This window comes from Dryobates pubescens, chromosome 2 (assembly GCF_014839835.1).
Source record: "Dryobates pubescens isolate bDryPub1 chromosome 2, bDryPub1.pri, whole genome shotgun sequence".
NCBI lineage: Eukaryota > Metazoa > Chordata > Aves > Piciformes > Picidae > Dryobates > Dryobates pubescens.
Genome location: NC_071613.1, coordinates 34,582,760 through 34,600,273, shown reverse-complemented (window position 1 = coordinate 34,600,273; position 17,514 = coordinate 34,582,760).

Below are 17,514 nucleotides of genomic sequence, written 5' to 3'. Positions count from 1 at the left end.
TACCTGTGCTTTACTGCTACCATTTCAGGAATCATATGTCCACTAATAAGGGTAGACAATGCACAGTATCATGGGGGAAAGATAAAGATATTCTAATACTGCAGAGTGGAATGCAGGCTTGGGTAAAGGGCAAACATTTTGAAGGCTCTGCCTGCAGGATCAGAAGCATCATATATAAACTGTGAGTTAAATTGTTATTTTGGTTTATATTAGTTATGCCACGCTGTTCCTTTCTCTGTATGTGTGCACACGTACACATGAACAATGACTACTGTGCATACATACCATGAGAGAATTATGGGTCTAATTGTCTGGCAAAAGGTGCCATCAGATTAATTTTATTGACCAACAAAATTACATACATTGTTTACATTAGCTTCATGCTGGGTTCTTTGTATTGCAATGGGTGTTTGCTGATGCTGCAAAACAGTATCTAAGCAGTATTTCAAAGCCTTAACAATTCTTGTTTCTACCATGGACTCAGTTTCAGTTATGGGGCAGAAGTGCCTGCATTATTCTTGCAAAAGTTGTGGAGGAACATATTGTTGAATATTAGCAGACTGTGATTTTTCTCCGGGTTCTGTAGGATGCTAATCCCTTTAAACCTTGCCGTAAGGTTTTCCATTTATCAAGTGGCTGCGGATGGGGGGTTGTGTGCAGGAGAACGGGAGAAGTGGGAGAAGATGTGGATTGTAGGCTTGTTCAAAGTTGTAATTTATGCAGGTTCAGGGCTGTTCGGTGTAGTGGTACGACACAGCACCGAGGTCAAGCCACAAGAAACACTGGGGGCAGATCAGAATATTCAATTAGCTTCCTGGCACCTCTGAATCACAAAGAAAGGATAAGATCTCTCCATCACAAGATCCAGAGCTGCCGGGGAGGGGGGGTGGGGGTGGAGGACCTGCCCTCTTCAAATCTCTCTCCTCCCTCCCACCCTCTCTCCTTTCACTGTAGGAGAACAGTGCTTGAAACATTCCTTTCTGCACGGAAGGACTTTTCCTATTGTTGTTTTCTTTGTGTTTCAGTGTTGCCAACTTACTGGAATTCTTGTCGTGGTTTCACAGCAAGGCTCAGGCTGACCAAACGGAACCAGCTGCGTTTGTGTATGGGGCCACTGCTGCTTTAATCCGCCAACAACGCCGATGGGGAGGAACGAAGGGATCCGTAGAGGGGAGCAAGGAGATCCGTTCTGTACAGATGGGTGCCTGAAAAGCCAACACACAGATTGAGTGCACTTAATTAGAAAGGGGGGTTTTAAAAGCAGTTCATGCCCCAGCAGCACACAAACAGGACAAACAGTGCTTGGGAGTTGCAACTCCAGATTGGGAGCTGTGTGCACTCCTATGTCATGGTATGTTTGATGTGCCCTGGATGCAATCTTTGGGAGGCACCTATGTTTCACTCCCCCACAACTGGCTGGAAGTAGGTGTGCTCCTGCCCCATTCACCACTACCACTTCTAAGCATCTATACTCCAGGAATGATGGAGACACTTGATAGTGAGGGGAAACCCTGTGCTGAGACAGTGGTTCAAGCAGTCAGAGACAAATAAACTCATTGGCCTAGATGCTTCATGCAGAAGAATGATAGTCACTATGGAGCCAGCAAAGGACAACTCTGTTTTCCATTTACTCCATCTAAAATTTTCTCCCCTCATTTTATGGTGGCACCTCCTTATTCACCCAAAGGGACCTTGTCCTGCTAGATACCATCAAATTGGGAGTTCAGCAAGACTAAAGCTGCAAAATCAGATTCAAAACACCTCAAGGCTTTCCCATAACTACATACAAAATCATACCAAAAAAAAAAATCCATGCTGTTGTAACACACCTCTCTTTCAGCTTGCTCTTGACTAATATGTCAGCTAATTGTTTTTTTTTAATTAACTAGATCCAGGGATTTTTAGATTACTTTTTTCAGGTCTAAGAAGGTGCAGAGTACATCTGTTAGAAGGTTAGGGGAAGAAAACATAGGCAATGAAGTTCTTAACTGAACTCTGCTTTTAATTCAAAATACCATTTGGGATGTGTTTGCTTGGTTTGCGCTGTAAGCAAGCAGTCAGAAAAGCTGTTAAAGGTGTCATTTAGAACAAACAACCATGTTGCTTACACATTAAAGATGCATGGTAAGCACAGAAGTTAAAAATTAAAAGGCGTGATTTTTGACCAGGGTTGATTTGGTTTCCAAACTCATCCAATCCTTAACAGACAGATAGAAACACCAGGGTTGATGTATAACTAAATAGATACAGAAAGCTGATGGCTAATAAAAAAATAATAATTAAAAAAAAAAGATAAATTCACTCAAAGAAACAGTGGGTCAGATTTGCACCTGTAAATTTGTCTCTTCTGAACTTCTCAGGGCTAGGACAGTTTACAGAGGCTGAGGATCTGCCCAGTACATTATCCAATAAAGCTGTAATTGCCACTGGCATTCAGTAATCTTGGGGTCAATCTGTCCTTGGATAAACCCAAGCTGTGTTTCCAATTTCACATTTAAGTTTCATCATTAAATCCTATGCCTTTATCATGACAGGCTTTTGTGTTTAATCATACTAAAGCAAAACTACCCTGACAAGTTATCAAAGTCTTAACTAAAGACTCTCTCTCTGCCTGGGTAACTATGTAGGTACCAAAAAGCATTAGTTAATTCTTCAGATTTTATCCATCTTTACTGTTCTACAATTTGAAGTGTTTCATTTATTTAACCAAACCTCTATTTTACAGCAAGAAATAATACTGGTGTGTATTAGAGCCTCCCTTTCTTAGCTGGCTATTCATGGCAGGAGGATCTCTTTAGAAGTACTGCTCTTGTGAAATTTCCTTCACCTAAGGCCTACTTCAGTTTGCATTAAAGCCATCAGACTTAAGCAGGAGCAGACTTATTTGTTTTCATGGGGGTCCACAGTAGCAATGTGTATTTTGACTTCGCTATTAACATTCTGAAATACGTGTGACCAGAAGTTTACATACATAGGAAGCTCACATTTTAGGGAATTGAGCTGTGTCATGTACAGAGAACCAGCACTACTCTAAATTACTCTACTACTACTCTACTCTACATTATATGGAAAACAGGAAACAGCCCCAAGATCATCAAGTTTCTGATATAAGCCACAACATGTTTCACAATATCCATGGATTTAAAGAACAAAAGCCACCTAATCTCAAACTAAGGAAGAGGGCCTTAGCTGATATGTTTCCCAAACATCATATGCATACTGAGCACAGATTTCCAGAAGGTTGGATCAAAGGTGGATCCCCAGTCCACATGAACATGACAAACATTAAACTGAGGGGATGTGAATCTAGCCAGGACAGAAATCACAGTCAGGATTGCTCAATGCAGCTGGCACTGTGGCAAGAAGATTCCTGACGGTCGCCTGGTTAGTGACACATTACAACTTCTCTCTTTCAGCCTGGAAGTGTATCACTGGAACAAGTTGTGCCTGGGAACCATGTGCTTTTTTGGTAACTGGCACAGATCAAGTGAGGCTAGCAGTTTAGTCACTAAACAAGCTTCCAAACACTCCCTGTGTATTTCACCTGCAGAACTAGGACCGTGGTGGAGTTTATCAGCAAAGAAAGGTCAAACAGCTTCTAGTTGTCCCCTCAACCCTTCGGTCAGCACTAGTCCAGCCTGCAAGCTCCTGTGCCCTGTCCTGGAGACAGTCACAAAGTAAGGGCAAGCATTCTTTAGCCCAGCTATATCTCTAGTTACCAACGTTCTTGGTTATTTGTCTTAACTCTAAACAGACTTGTCACTGTCTCTGAAGAACACAGGTTGTCATTTTCACTGCAGTTCACTAGCCCTTTAGTGCCTTCTCTGCCCTGCAAGGAAGCAACAGATGAAGTTTGTACTTGAAAAGGAATGGGAGGTAAAGAGGCACTTCAAAATTACTTACATTCTAAAAACTTTTTAGGGTACTCACAAGGGAAATAGGGTAGGCTAGAATAACTGAACACCTCTTACAAGAGCAGGTTGAGCCATGCTGGGAAAAAAGTAATACTGGAGACTTTGTCTTCTTGATGTTTTCCCAACCACATTTTATCAGCAAAGCTGGGACAGCATTGAAAAACCAAAAGTGCACATCCCAAGAGTGATTACATCTCATAAGGTAGAAAATAATTACTTAGTGAATATCTACCATAGGTTCCACTGCGTAATGTAGAAACCAGGAGCAATTAGCCCTTCCCACATCTGTTTAGGCTTTCCGTATGATAATATTCACCTTCATGGTTATGAACTTCAACATAATATTCCATAAAGGAGAGAGCTTATAGCACATCTTTCAATATAAGAGCCCACATATCTTTACTTCTGCAGCCACTGTCTCAGGAACACTTTAATTATACAAGGACCTGATGCTTTCCATAGGATGCTAGTTCATTCACTACTCTTGGGTAACTGGTGAGGACAAAATAATGAAGGAAAGCCTCTGCATCACATAGTGCAGAAATGTAATAGCAAATTAAACAAAACAAAACAAGTTAGCCCCTCTACTCTAGCTCTGCATAGGCCACAGCCTTTTTATGGGATAGGAAATTAGTTAACACTTCTGAGGCATTCATTATTTTCTGATTTAAGACACTGGGGCCTGGTTAATAAAACTTGCAGTGTTCATTGCTGTAACCAAAGTTAATGAGAGTTGTGCTTTAAAGGTGTAATACCAAGTACTCTGAAACTCTGAGCCCAGGTATCAAAAAACAAAAAAATCACTCAAAAACAAAGGGTATCTCAACCATGGATTCTGTGTATCAGTTCCCTATGTATAAAACCAGGTGAACCAGACGTTTTACAAACAAGAACTAATAAAAACCAAAACAAACCCAACAACATCCTAAGAAGTAATTAGTAAGCTTCTTTTCAGTGAAAAATTAGTAATATACAAGACAGTGAGAGAAAATAGTGTACCATCTGTCTCAGCTATTGCAAATTACAGATGTGCTGTGGTAAGAGAGAGCATTGAGTGAACCTAGTATGAAGCAAGATTACTATTCTTTTATATGTCGTTTGGGCTAGAACGGCCTACAAATTACTTTAAAAACTTAATTACCAAATCAGCAACAGTATCTACCATGTGTCATATGTCAAAACTACCTAAGAAAAGACAAACAGCAAACCCTCAGATCCCTAGTATTAATAGAAGTTTAGACCAAACAGTAAGCAAATGAGGATATGGTTGAGTGATACAGGGGTTGCAGGTGGCAAATTCTCACAGCTTTGATATGTATTTCAGAGTGTCAGAGGTAAACCACTGCCTGTTTAACAGAAAAGGTAAAAAGATGGTTGTCTTCTGTGAATTTTGTCAATAAGCCTTTGTACTTACTGAAAAAGAGGACTATACAGCAATAGGCCTATGAAACAATTTGAAGTGTAACCTATCAAACTCTTTCTGAGAATAAAGTTACTCAGCCGTCACTGGAGGTGTTCAGAAGGAGACTTGATAGGGTGCTTGGTTGCATGGTTTAGTTGATTAGGTGGTGTTGGATGATAGGTTGGACACGATGATCTTGAGAGTCTCTTCCAACCTGGTCTATTCTATCCTATTCAAAAGATGGGTACCCTGCAACACCCTGTGCATGCCAGCCATTGGTTTGTGTACCGAGATATTTCTAGTATCAATATATTTTGTACATTAGGTTAAATGGGAAAATATGAAGAAAAGTATAGCTTAAGCTAAGCCACATTTTAGCAATTCTTAACTGATGCTAAGGAACAATACCCAAAATATTTGCTTTGAAAATAGTACCTGATTCAGCCAACCTGCAAAACTACTTTGACAAGGAGAGACCAAACTCATGAATGCATGAGGTCAAAAGGATTACAATAATTAAAAAAAAAAATCCCACCTCTCTCCTCCCTGGGGGACTTGTTCACAGGAATGAGGTATGGGACAGTTCAGTGAGCAAAGACTTTGGTAAGCAGGGTAACTGGCTTGAGAAGTCCACCCTTCCCCCTTTATCCCCCTTCCCTCAGAGCTGCTGCATTACAGTTCAGGCTCCCTTTTGTCCCCTCAGTTATGCTGGTCCTCAACTGCTGTGCCTGCCTTACAGCACAGTCCTGGGATAGAAGTGCAAAGGGCAGAGGGGACAAGAGACCCTTACACTGATTTTACTGCTCATGCCAACATCTCATCAGTCTGTACAATCCAGAAGGAACAGGACAGCATGCCTGGACAAGCTAGGTCAACCTGAGCTACCATTAGGAGAGCATAAAATGTTATTTTTATAGCCACTTCACAGAACAGAGAATTGTGAGGTGGAAGTTTGCCATCAAAAAAACAACGCAATGCTCTGGTTTGTATTTTGCAATATACCTAACTGAATTCTTTCTTCCTCTCAGCAGTCATTCTTGCATACAGATGTTATTATTGTATCATCCAGTTCCAAAATTTAAGATTTTTCCTGATTAGAATACTTCTAAAGACCTCATCACAGCAAACCTGTTGGTTTGCTATTTTGAATACAGTGTGATTAACACAATTCAGGATGAGTTCTTAAGTTAAAACCATCAGGAAACTTTCTTTTCTGGTGCTTATTTTAAGAAATTTCAGATACATGACACTTGAGTTTCTAGTGCAGCTGCACCGCAGCACAAAGTGAACAGGATCTTCAAGAAACTGGTACACGTTCTTTACTCATTTTGCCTAAATTTCCACTGGAACAGTAGTTTGTGAGTTTGAAAAAAATGTATGAGAACAGAGCTATGAAACATATCCATTGTAATTACTCATGTCTTAGAAGGCTTGGGGAGGGTGGTTCTTCATTGCTGTTTTTCCTCTTTATGATAAAAAATTGTGCTTATGTGTGATTGTGAGTCAGAGCCACAAGTTATTAAAAGTAAATAGGCAGTTATGTTCCACATTCCTCTAGATACGAAAAATCCTTTTGTTCCTTAAGGACTGTTTGATGCTTAGCCTTTCTATAAAAACTGGAGCTACATCACTTTGTGTCAGGCATTTTAAGAGATACTAATGAAAATGCCCTAGGTCCCCATAATCCTTTGTGGCTGATTAGGTATAGTAGAAGTTGTTCAATTAATTTGAAGGCCATGAGCGTGAACCCTCATACTGACCTGAAAGTAATGTTTTATTCATATTGTAGGGTTGTATTCAAAACTCCAGAAATAATTAAAAGGACAAGTCTCAAACCTTAGACCTTTGAATTATGAAGCTGGATACCCAGTTAATTATTGCACAATGGAAAAAGGGGAGTGGGGACACAGCACTCCTGATATATTACTATTGCCATCTGCTTGTGAAAGGCTGATAGGTGATGAAGTACAACCCAATAATCATGTATTCAACTCCCGAAATGTTCAGATGATTTCCACAGGTCACAGTTAAAAAGCTTTCTTCTGGATTTAAGGAGGGGGAGGGGAAAACAAAACAAAACAAAACAAAACAAAAAAAACCCACCACCACAACCAAGTAGACACTGGGTTAAATTCTGGCTCTATTAGACTAACAACGAAAAACGCCAAAGTTTAATAGTTTCAGCTAAGATTCAGCAGCAGTCAGTGACCAGTCATTATTCAAATGTAACACAAGGTTCCTGGATCTACTGCAGGAAGAAAACAAGGCATTTTTTCAATAAAAGATGACAAAACCTCATGCCTAACTTTAGAAACTAGATATCTAGTTGTTCTAGATGTAATCAGGAACTCATTGTAGTCAACAAACAGAATCAGTCTTCTGAATTTGTGTTAGCTGTTGTTTCTGAATGGTCTTCAAGGCTTGTTCCCTCTCAAGCATAGTAAAGAGATTTACCCTGAAGAGCAAAGGTATGCATACATAGATGTCAAAATTCTCATTTAAAAAAGCTGTCATCCACCAGACAGATGATGATACTAAGAAATGCTGAAGTAAAGAATAATGATCCACGTTTCCCTTTTTCAGCAGAAGTAGGTATCTCTCTCTTTCTGTGCATCAATCAAAGGAGCTTAGTGAAAATTCAAGACAAACATTTACATCCTTGGTAATCAGCACAGGCATCACACACCACCTTTGTAATATGATTTAGTCATATCTCTTCCTTTATGTATTTTATTGCCAGTAATCACTGTTGATTCCATCTTGTTTGGACATTGACTGGTCTCATGAATGTAGTAATACATTAGCTTTAAATGAGCTTTTTCATAGTTTAAATGCATTCAGATAACTGAGCTACAATAAAACTTACAGGACACATTCAAAATACATGAAACTTCTCCTGTGTTACTATTACCCAGTTTTTCCAAATGTCATGAGACTACAGCTGTTTCAAATACAAAAGCACCAACTACAATCAGCACTCAAATTAGATACAGTGTTATTACCAGTGCTCTGCCATTTCTGCACCAAGTTTTTTTTGATGAAAGAGAACATTAAAGCCTTGCACTTAGAGCTACAACAACAAAACCCATTTGCCATTCTGTTAATGGACATCATGCTCTTCCTTTTGTTTATTTTTGTTGCTGTAACCTTTTTATCCCAGCATGGATCACAAATTCTTCTAAACTGTCATTTCTCTCTCCTTCCTTCCTTCCTTCCTTCCTTCCTTCCTTCCTTCCTTCCTTCCTTCCTTCCTCCCTTCCTCCCTTCCTAATATGTTCCTGTCTTTCTGATATCTCCTTGCAGGCATTAACCTGCTTTTTTAAAGATTGTTTCAAGAGACAGCAAACAGGACAGCAAACAAAAAGAATGTAACCAGTAGTGTACAGTAGTTCTTACTACTTTTCTTATAGCCAACACAATTAGTTCTTATGTAAAATGGCATAATGGTCGAGTTGCAGTACAAGATATAATGTCAGATTAACAACTATGAAGCTGCTGGTTTGAACTAACAGACTAGTATAAAAACCTTATATAAACTGAATATGGTTCAAGGTCACAAGAACAGAACCTGCTTCAGATCGCAACTAGAGTGCATACCAGGAAAAGATGAAGGTACAACAGTGTAGCCTCTCTATTTTCCTACTTCCCAGTGATCCCTGGACAACTGTGTATGAGATAGAGCAGTTTGTTGACTACTTACTATGCCCGTGATGTTTAAATCCCCATAAACCAGGATTAGGAAAGGACAAAAGGTACTTTAAAGTCACCTGTCATCACCTCACACTCATCCTGAGTTAAACACGGTGAAAGACTAGAGATTTGTGGCCAGTATTCCATTTTAGTCTGACCTTTAGGTTTTAACAGTATAACAATCAGGTTACACTAAAAGAAAGCTATTTAAAATACCATCCTCTTTGGGATTCAATTAAAGACTAAAATACAAGAATAAGGGCTTAGCCATATTCTAGAATACAAAAGAGAACCATTGTTATTTTTTAAATAAAAAAACCAAAACTGTCACAATTGACCAGTTTCCACAGGGACATGATTGCACTCCATGCCCTCAATCATGTACCACAGGAGATGCCATTGTTTTCCCACACCAGAATGTAGTTTTCCATGGGTCACTTTCCCAAAGTCAGGCTACAGAATCTATTATCCCTGCTCATGTTTCACTGTTTCTAAATATAGAGGAGGACACAAGGATATTTCAAGTAATGCTTTTCATTATGATCTGCTATCTAGGTGCCTAATGATATTTTTCACACTGTTCCATCCAGCTAACTCTTCATTCTAACTGAACTTTTGAGTGCCACTATCAAACAAGTATGTAAAACTTTTCTCACAATTGTTTTATTACTAAAGCCCAAATAATAGCTGCACTGGACATGACTATTTCCAGTATTTTTAGGTAGTCTAGGTATTAATATATACTTTGATTTTTAAGTATAGACATGCACAGATTCTAGATATAAAATCTAAATGCTATCACATGCTTTGGGAAGCACAGTACTCTATTAACTGATGACTGCAACCTACTTACACAGATTTATGATAAAAACCATTCTGTTACCATAGCAACTGCTAGCTAGCTAAGTTCCACCCAGTACTACATTTTAAAGAATTACAGAAGCTCTGGGTGTCAGAGATCATTTTTGCCTTCCTTCTTCTTGCTACCTTTCTTCCATGGCATCCCCCTCCCCAGCTCTTAGACAGGGCACAATCATAAGCAGCCCTTACTACATGCATTATGGCTACAGACCACCCAGGAATATGACTATATTTCATGCACTTTAGTTGAAAATATCTTCACTGGGTTCAATCCATTTTGTAGATGTGAAGAACAAGATTAGACAAATGCAATGCTGACTCAGTGTACAAGTTCTATTATACCTGTAAATTTTACAGAAAAGAGCATAGAACTAATCCAGTGTTATCTTAGATAATTTGGGAAGAGGAGTAAGGAAAAAGAAGAAAAAAATGTGGATGCACCTTCCAGTGTCTCCACCCCAGCCCATTCTCCTGTATGTGCTCAGTCTGAACATGCTACGTAGCATCAAGTCTCTAATGCCAGATTCCCAAGCAGAAGATTTGCCCTTGTTTTAAACACCTATAGGAATACTGTATTTGTTGAATTCTTTTATATATTGCTGACCCATTCGCTTGCTGAAGCACAAAATCAGTTTGCCTTCCGGACAAAACAGTTCAGTGTTTTTAGGGACTTCACCAGAGACCGTTGCTCTTGTGGCCCCTATGTAACTCAATGCTCAGTTTAGCATCCAGTCACAGAAGGCAGAGGCTAAAAGTCAATGCATATCACTATGAAAACGTGGAATACACTAAATATTGGTTTGGTGGCTTTACACTACAAGAGAATAAAACATTCCCTTTTAGTTTTAATATTTTTATCTCTATGTCTGCATGTTCCTCTCTGTCAAACAAAGCAGAGATCCTTGCTCCTGTCACTTGTTTCCTTAAGATTAAAAAAAAAAAAAAAAGGAAAAGGGACATCAGAGGTAAAGTTTTGTGGGCAACACTAACATTTACATTTGCAGACTGCTTAAGTTGCAAGCTGAATTTAGTTTTGGCTTGTTTAAACTAGGTGGCAGAATCCTATCAGATTTTTGTTTGTGGCTCTTCTGGTGTTTGTTTTACACAATTTTCCACAGAGAATGATTGACAGAGAGGTCAACAGAATCTTTTCTATCAGCTCAATTGCAACATTAAAAAAGAGCTCAGTTTCACACACACAGTTGTAGAAATGAGCCCTATTTTCTCAGAATTTGAATCTGCCTTGTGACATGCTAGATGCCAGCTCAAATTCTGCAGCTAGTCTGCTCCTTTTCTCAGTGAATTTCTTCAGGTGAAATAGAGGGAGATGGTTGGAAGGAAGCCTGGTTCTTTTAATCTTATCTAAGCACTCCTGAAAGGAGTTACAACTGAAGATAAGGGATGTTGAGTCACATGCCTTTTCTGCCTTACAGTTCTTATCGTGTATGGGGAATGATCACATTTCTACAACACTAATTTTAAGCTACTGCAATTCCAGCATCTTTACAAGAGATGTTCCTGATATGCACAAAAATTAAGAGAACCAGGCATAGTTGTAACATCAAACCGTGATAGTAAAATTAAGACTACCATCTACTGACACTGCAATGCCAAGTAAGAAAAAAAAACCAACACAACACAGTGTGCCTGGCCTTTGAAGTGATCTTCACTTCAGCTGCCCCTGGTTAAAAGGGTTTAAGGGGAGGCGGAGAAATTTTTCCTGATCTCTGAGGTGACATTTAACAGACCTGGGAAACAGACATGGACTGTGAGAGTCTATTTGGGAAGGCCTATGGCATGAATGATTTCTAAAAGCAAATAAAATTATGTGTTCAGTACACTTAAAGTCTCATTCTTTGAAAAAGATGTCTTCCTTCTTGATTTTTTTTATCTTCCTCTTGATAGTAACTATTACCAACAGAGCTGAGATGGACCAAATACCTGACACAGTGAAGGCTCTATAAGCAAAATACTCAAAAAATCTTGCATACAAATCCTTGTAAACTCTGTAAATTCCTCCTGCTTGCATTTGGCATAGTAACGGTCCTAACTATGCCACAGCTTGCTTTATAATATAAAATGATCAGAACCAGGAGCAACCACTTCTAGTTCAGACAACTTCACTTTGTTATTATTATTATTAATTTAAAATCCACCCACTAGAATATTACATATTTAGAGTTGGGTAAGAAGTTCTGCTCTACAGTGGAGTTGCCAAGGAGGGAAAAGCCTAAGATCCACACCTTTGAACCACACTGCAAGCCACAGGCACTGCAAGTGTAAGTGGTTGCTGCTTTGTCTAGGTCAAGCTTTGTAAGCATGCAGAAAAAAATGCATACCAGTGTTTCCTTCAGCCTAATTTTACTGCATGGTCTGTCTTTGTCCAAATCCCAGTTACAGCTTAGAATCATCATCCCAGATTCAGCAACATCTCAACATCTACAGGCATGTGGTAGCTGTCATTATCTAATTCATGAAAGTGAGTTTTGAATCATATTTTGGCCAGTTCTGTCCCACAGCATCTCTAATCACTAGAAATCCGTGTTTCTAGAGATGCTACACACACACACACACAAGCCACTGAAGCATTACTCAATACTTTGAATCAGCATTTTCATTTTAGCTGAATCACTAGTAGTCTGAGCCTCATTCACAAGCACAGCAAAACTAATTTACTACTATCTGATGTTCCCTAAGTAGTATTTTTATCTCCCAGTCTGTCAGGTGGAGATAGGGACAACATAAGGAAATGTAATACAGCCCTAGAATTTTATTGTATATGCACTATCCAAAGCTCAGTTTAAAATACCTTTAGAAAGACAGTGCAGAAATGCTATGTTTAAAAACAAACAAACAAACAAACAAAAAACAACAACCATTGATTTTCTGCAATGCAGAACAACTGAAGCTTTTCAAGTGGTTTTCAGAAGAGAAGGCTGAAGGTCTGTCATGAGATTAACTCTTACAAGTGCTAAGTTCTGTTATAAAGGAAAAGTGCGTGCAAAGTGCAGTAATATACCAGGTTAATTTTAAAAGCCTGTATCTCAGTTATTCCAGCAGGCAATGCTATTCACAAAAAAGATCTTACACTCTCCTTTCTTCTCTACTTCAAGTGCACCTTCAGTACCCCACACCCCATTACAGGCCAATAGTTGCTCAACAGCTATTTATGATAGCATTTCACATGTCAGGGAGGAGGAAAGATCAGTCACTCTCATCTATGTATTTCTGATCCACAAGTAAAGCACAATGCCCAAACAGACCATTCAAAAGAAAAACAAAACTATAAAAACAGCACATTATATGTTTTGGTCTCTTTTTCAAGTAAAGTGGCTATAGTCATAGCACTGATATTCCTACATGACAGATCAGTTTCCTGAAGTGTCAAAAGAAAAGATGCATGGTAGTCGCAGTACTGACACTAAAAGCCTTGCTCTATCAGTTATCGTAAAGCAAATCTCTGCAGTCAGCAGTGCCCACAAACTGTTTCTGCTTGAGTCAAGACTGGCACCCAGTGGCCGTATTTTTAACAGATTGTTTTTTTTTTTACTGGCACATCAGTGAGATTCTACTCCAGACCTTCAGCCTTCTACTCCAAAATCCACTTGAAAAGTTTAATTTGTTTTATAGCATGCATAATATAAAACCCAATCAGCTGAAAACTCACTCTATATATAAAGCTACTTGTTTCCTTAAGAGCAAATATGAGAAACCCAAATTACTTCTCTATCTCTGAATCAGTACAGAAGATCAGTATAAGAGACAAAATCTGAAAGATCAAACCAAATACTGCTATTCTGAGAAATACCATTCTCATTTAGGTCTTCTTCCCGGATTGGGTACTACCACAGGTACTGGAAATTGTGAGCCATTGAACTGTTGTGCTGTAATATTATTGTTGTTGTTGTTGTTTTAATTCTGAGAAGGATGGGTGTTTTGTTACGAATGTTACCATTTTAAAAGTATTGTTTTAGGCTGAGGCTGAAATAAACTCTGCAGTTAACCTCTTTTAGAAGCACTCATTAACCTATTCCTTGAGGTACATTTTTTTACTTACAATACACCAAAAGAGAGGCGGCCTTGACAAACCTATTCCTGGAACATTAGAATTTAAAATGTCACCTTTAGTGAGAAATTCTCACCTTTTCCCCCTGTATTCCAATCCCTAGAGTACCTTCAGGACCTCTAAGACCAGGTAATCCTGGTTCACCCTTGAACAAAAAATCAGGACAGACATGTTGCAAGATCAACTCTATTCACTTAAATAAGCTCATTAAAAACAGAGATCTTTTAGAATCAATGGCAAAACTCCCAGTGATGTCAGTGAACCCAGGATTTTCTTCCCATATTCAGAAGCCACCTTTGTAAAACTCTGGGTAGACTGCATGAAGTAGCATTTTTCCTTAGTATGTCTGAACATAATCTGATTCTAGGAAAATGCCGTGATTGGAAGGCTACAAAAGCCTCCTTGTAAGCATTTTAGTAGTTTCACTTCTGAGTTTCAAGGCATTTGGAGGATTAAAAAAAGGCAACAACTGTAAAAAGAAAAGACAACTCCCTCCCCACTCAAAACAAACAAACAACAAGCAAACAAACAAAAACCCCAAGTTAAAAAAAAAAAAGCTACTTTCTCCCTTGTCTGTAAAAACTCTCTCTTCAAGGTTTAGGTATCAGCACAGCGACAACAGTAGGAATGCTTGGGAAGGAAGCAGGTTGACTACAAACATAGATGAACCAACTTTTTGTGCAGGAGCTCCATCTTCTCCAGGAAGACCAGGCAGATCTGCCAGTCCTGCAACTCCTGGCTCTCCCTGACACCAACAAAAAGTAATTCCTTTTATTAAATGCAGGTACTGTTCTTTCTCTGAATCAAAATCTATTTAAAAAAAAATTTACTAAACTATTTTTTTACATCAAGTATTTGTGCATATGAAACCAAATCTTGGTGTTTGGTTTTTTTAAAAGACAATTCATGTATCTAAAACTATCCTACCATCTGACTGTTTGAACTGTGCATTTTATCTACACAGTTTGTATTATTAGGTATTAGTGCTCCAGCTCATTCTCATAAAATAATGCCATCATTTCATTAAGTGGCAGCATTTGAAGTAAATATCAGATGGAGAGCTGACAGTGATATAAGGATTGATATCTTGCTGGTGAATATCAGTCCAAATCTATTAATGACAGTAGAATTGTCATCAGACAGGTTCAAGAGCCTGGCCTGATTTTAGATGAAATTAGATGATTCAGGGGCAAGTGGGTTTACTCAGCATTGCCGTATTTTGTGAAATTAAAGAAAGATGAACAATTTCTTCCTTTTCCCAACCCTTGTCCCAAATCTCTAACAAACAAGAGCAAAACCAGGATGCCCTGTGCCCTTCCACTATCACAAAAGTACTTTTTTGTCTGTTAATGACATAGAGATTGGTTAATATTTTGGTCACTTTAGCACTAAGACTCCAGAGAGTGAAGATCTTTAAGCCTGTCATGGTCTAGCATGCTATACACTTAATTATATTTCTGATAAGTCTGGACTGCACTAGACCCAAATTCAGTGAAGCATGTCACTGAGTATATAAATACTACTGAGCTTTATGTTGGAAGCTGAGCAGCTGTAGCCAAAGGTATTTAGAAGACTGACTCACTGCCAAATGAGTCCTGTCATGCACTTCAAAAAATGTAACAAATGATTGCTCCAATAATGAGAAACTCTTTATTTGCATGTCACAGCAGCTATCACTTTTCTAAGGAGCTCTGAAGGCAGAAGCATTTTTTTTTTAGTGTCTGCTGAAAGCTGGGAGTGCCAGGCACACAAGAATTTACAGATCCCAATTTCACTCTGTGTTGACACTCTCTGTCATATGCCAGCTCACTACAAGCAAAATGCCTCCTAAAGTTGGATTTAGTTCTCCACTGCCAAAACATTTAAAAGGGATATTCATATCCTAAAATATAAACAGGTTTTAAGTTTTCTTGAGAACCACATCACCACAAAATATTCTTTACAAAACTGTAGTTAATAGTTTTAGACAGGTGCCTTACTGTGTTGTAAAGTTAATGATTCTTACATACCATATAAAATAGTATATGGTAAGATATGAGACTCATTCCAAGTTTGGAAGTTAAAAAGTAAGTTTTTTTGTTGTGTGTTTGTTTAAGTTCCTGTAGGACACAGATATTCATTCTAACTAAAATCCTAGGTACTGTGAATGCTATATCTCATTTAAAAGAGCCCATTTTTATTTTATTTTTTCATATCCAGAGAGAAGATATAATTAAATTAAAGATAGATGTGGTAAGTACCCAAGAATTCCAGATTCTATTTTTAGTTGGTTACGTTTACATTCTTCTCCTTTCCAAAAGCATACCAAGTCAAGTCGTCATGATCTGTTCGTTTGGGTTTTTTTTCTTTTTGTTTCCTTTGCAGGTTGTGGTATTAAATGTTAGGAAATACCTATGGAGCTTGTATTTGTGATTGACAGCTCTGAGAGTGTGGGACCAGAAAATTTTGAGATTATCAAAGACTTCGTAACTGCTTTAGTGGACAGAGTAACTGTAGGAAGAAATGCTACCAGAATTGACCTTGTGTTATATAGTTTAGAAGTTCAGCTAGAATTTGGCCTCAACGAGTATACAACTCAACGGGATGTTAAGCAAGCAACTAGAAAAATGCAGTACATGGGAGAAGGCACTTACATAGCAACTGCTACCCATAAGGCAACCCAGGAAGGATTTTTTGGTGCTCGAAGAGGAGTGCGGAAAGTAGCTATTGTGCTAACAGATGGCCAGGCTGACAAGAGAGAAGCTGTAAGACTAAATACTGTTGTTCGAGAGGCTCAGGCAGCAAACATTGAAATGTATACTATATGAATTGTAAACACTTCAGATCCAACACAAGTCGAGTTTGTGTGTCAACTAAATCTGATTCTGATCCAGACACAGAACACATGTATCTCACTGATCACTTTAATACCTTGCCAGGTGCGTTCATTGCAGTTTTATTCTGCATGATAGCTGATGCTTCCCAGAAGGAGGTGGGAAGGGCATTGTCTTTGTGGATCTGTTATGTTTTGATGCTGACTTGGATTAGTTACAAGGTGCAAAGCAACAGGAACCCAGAAATACAGAGTCCCTTCTTTTAAGGAGTCACCATTATAGGGCAAAGATTCATGACACCAACAGGGAATGTCACCTACACCATAGGAAAACAGCTGCTTAAACTTTGTGAGCTAAGGGCTCATGCACCATAAACCCAGTTATTTATTTCCATTAGGAAATAACCCATTTTCACTGGGTTATTTGTATGGGTAATGTAAGCAGTTACTTTGCCACTCCCAACTAGTAGTTGGGAATAAGCTCAGATGAACAACTTTAGGTGAGTTCATTGTATTTTGTGCCACATACAGGACCTACAGGCTGGCAAATTTGTAACAAATAAAAGCCATAGTCCAGAGAGCCTGGAATAATCTTCTTAGATGCATAAAAACAATCCAAAGGAGTACTGGATTACATGTGTATTATTTACATGTATAAAAAATCCAATTTTTTTTAAAAAGCAGCAAATTTCTCAGTATGAACTTTTTACTTTGTTTTTAAACAGCTCTGGAGTCCAAATTAGTCAACCAGTTTTGTGAAAATGAACAT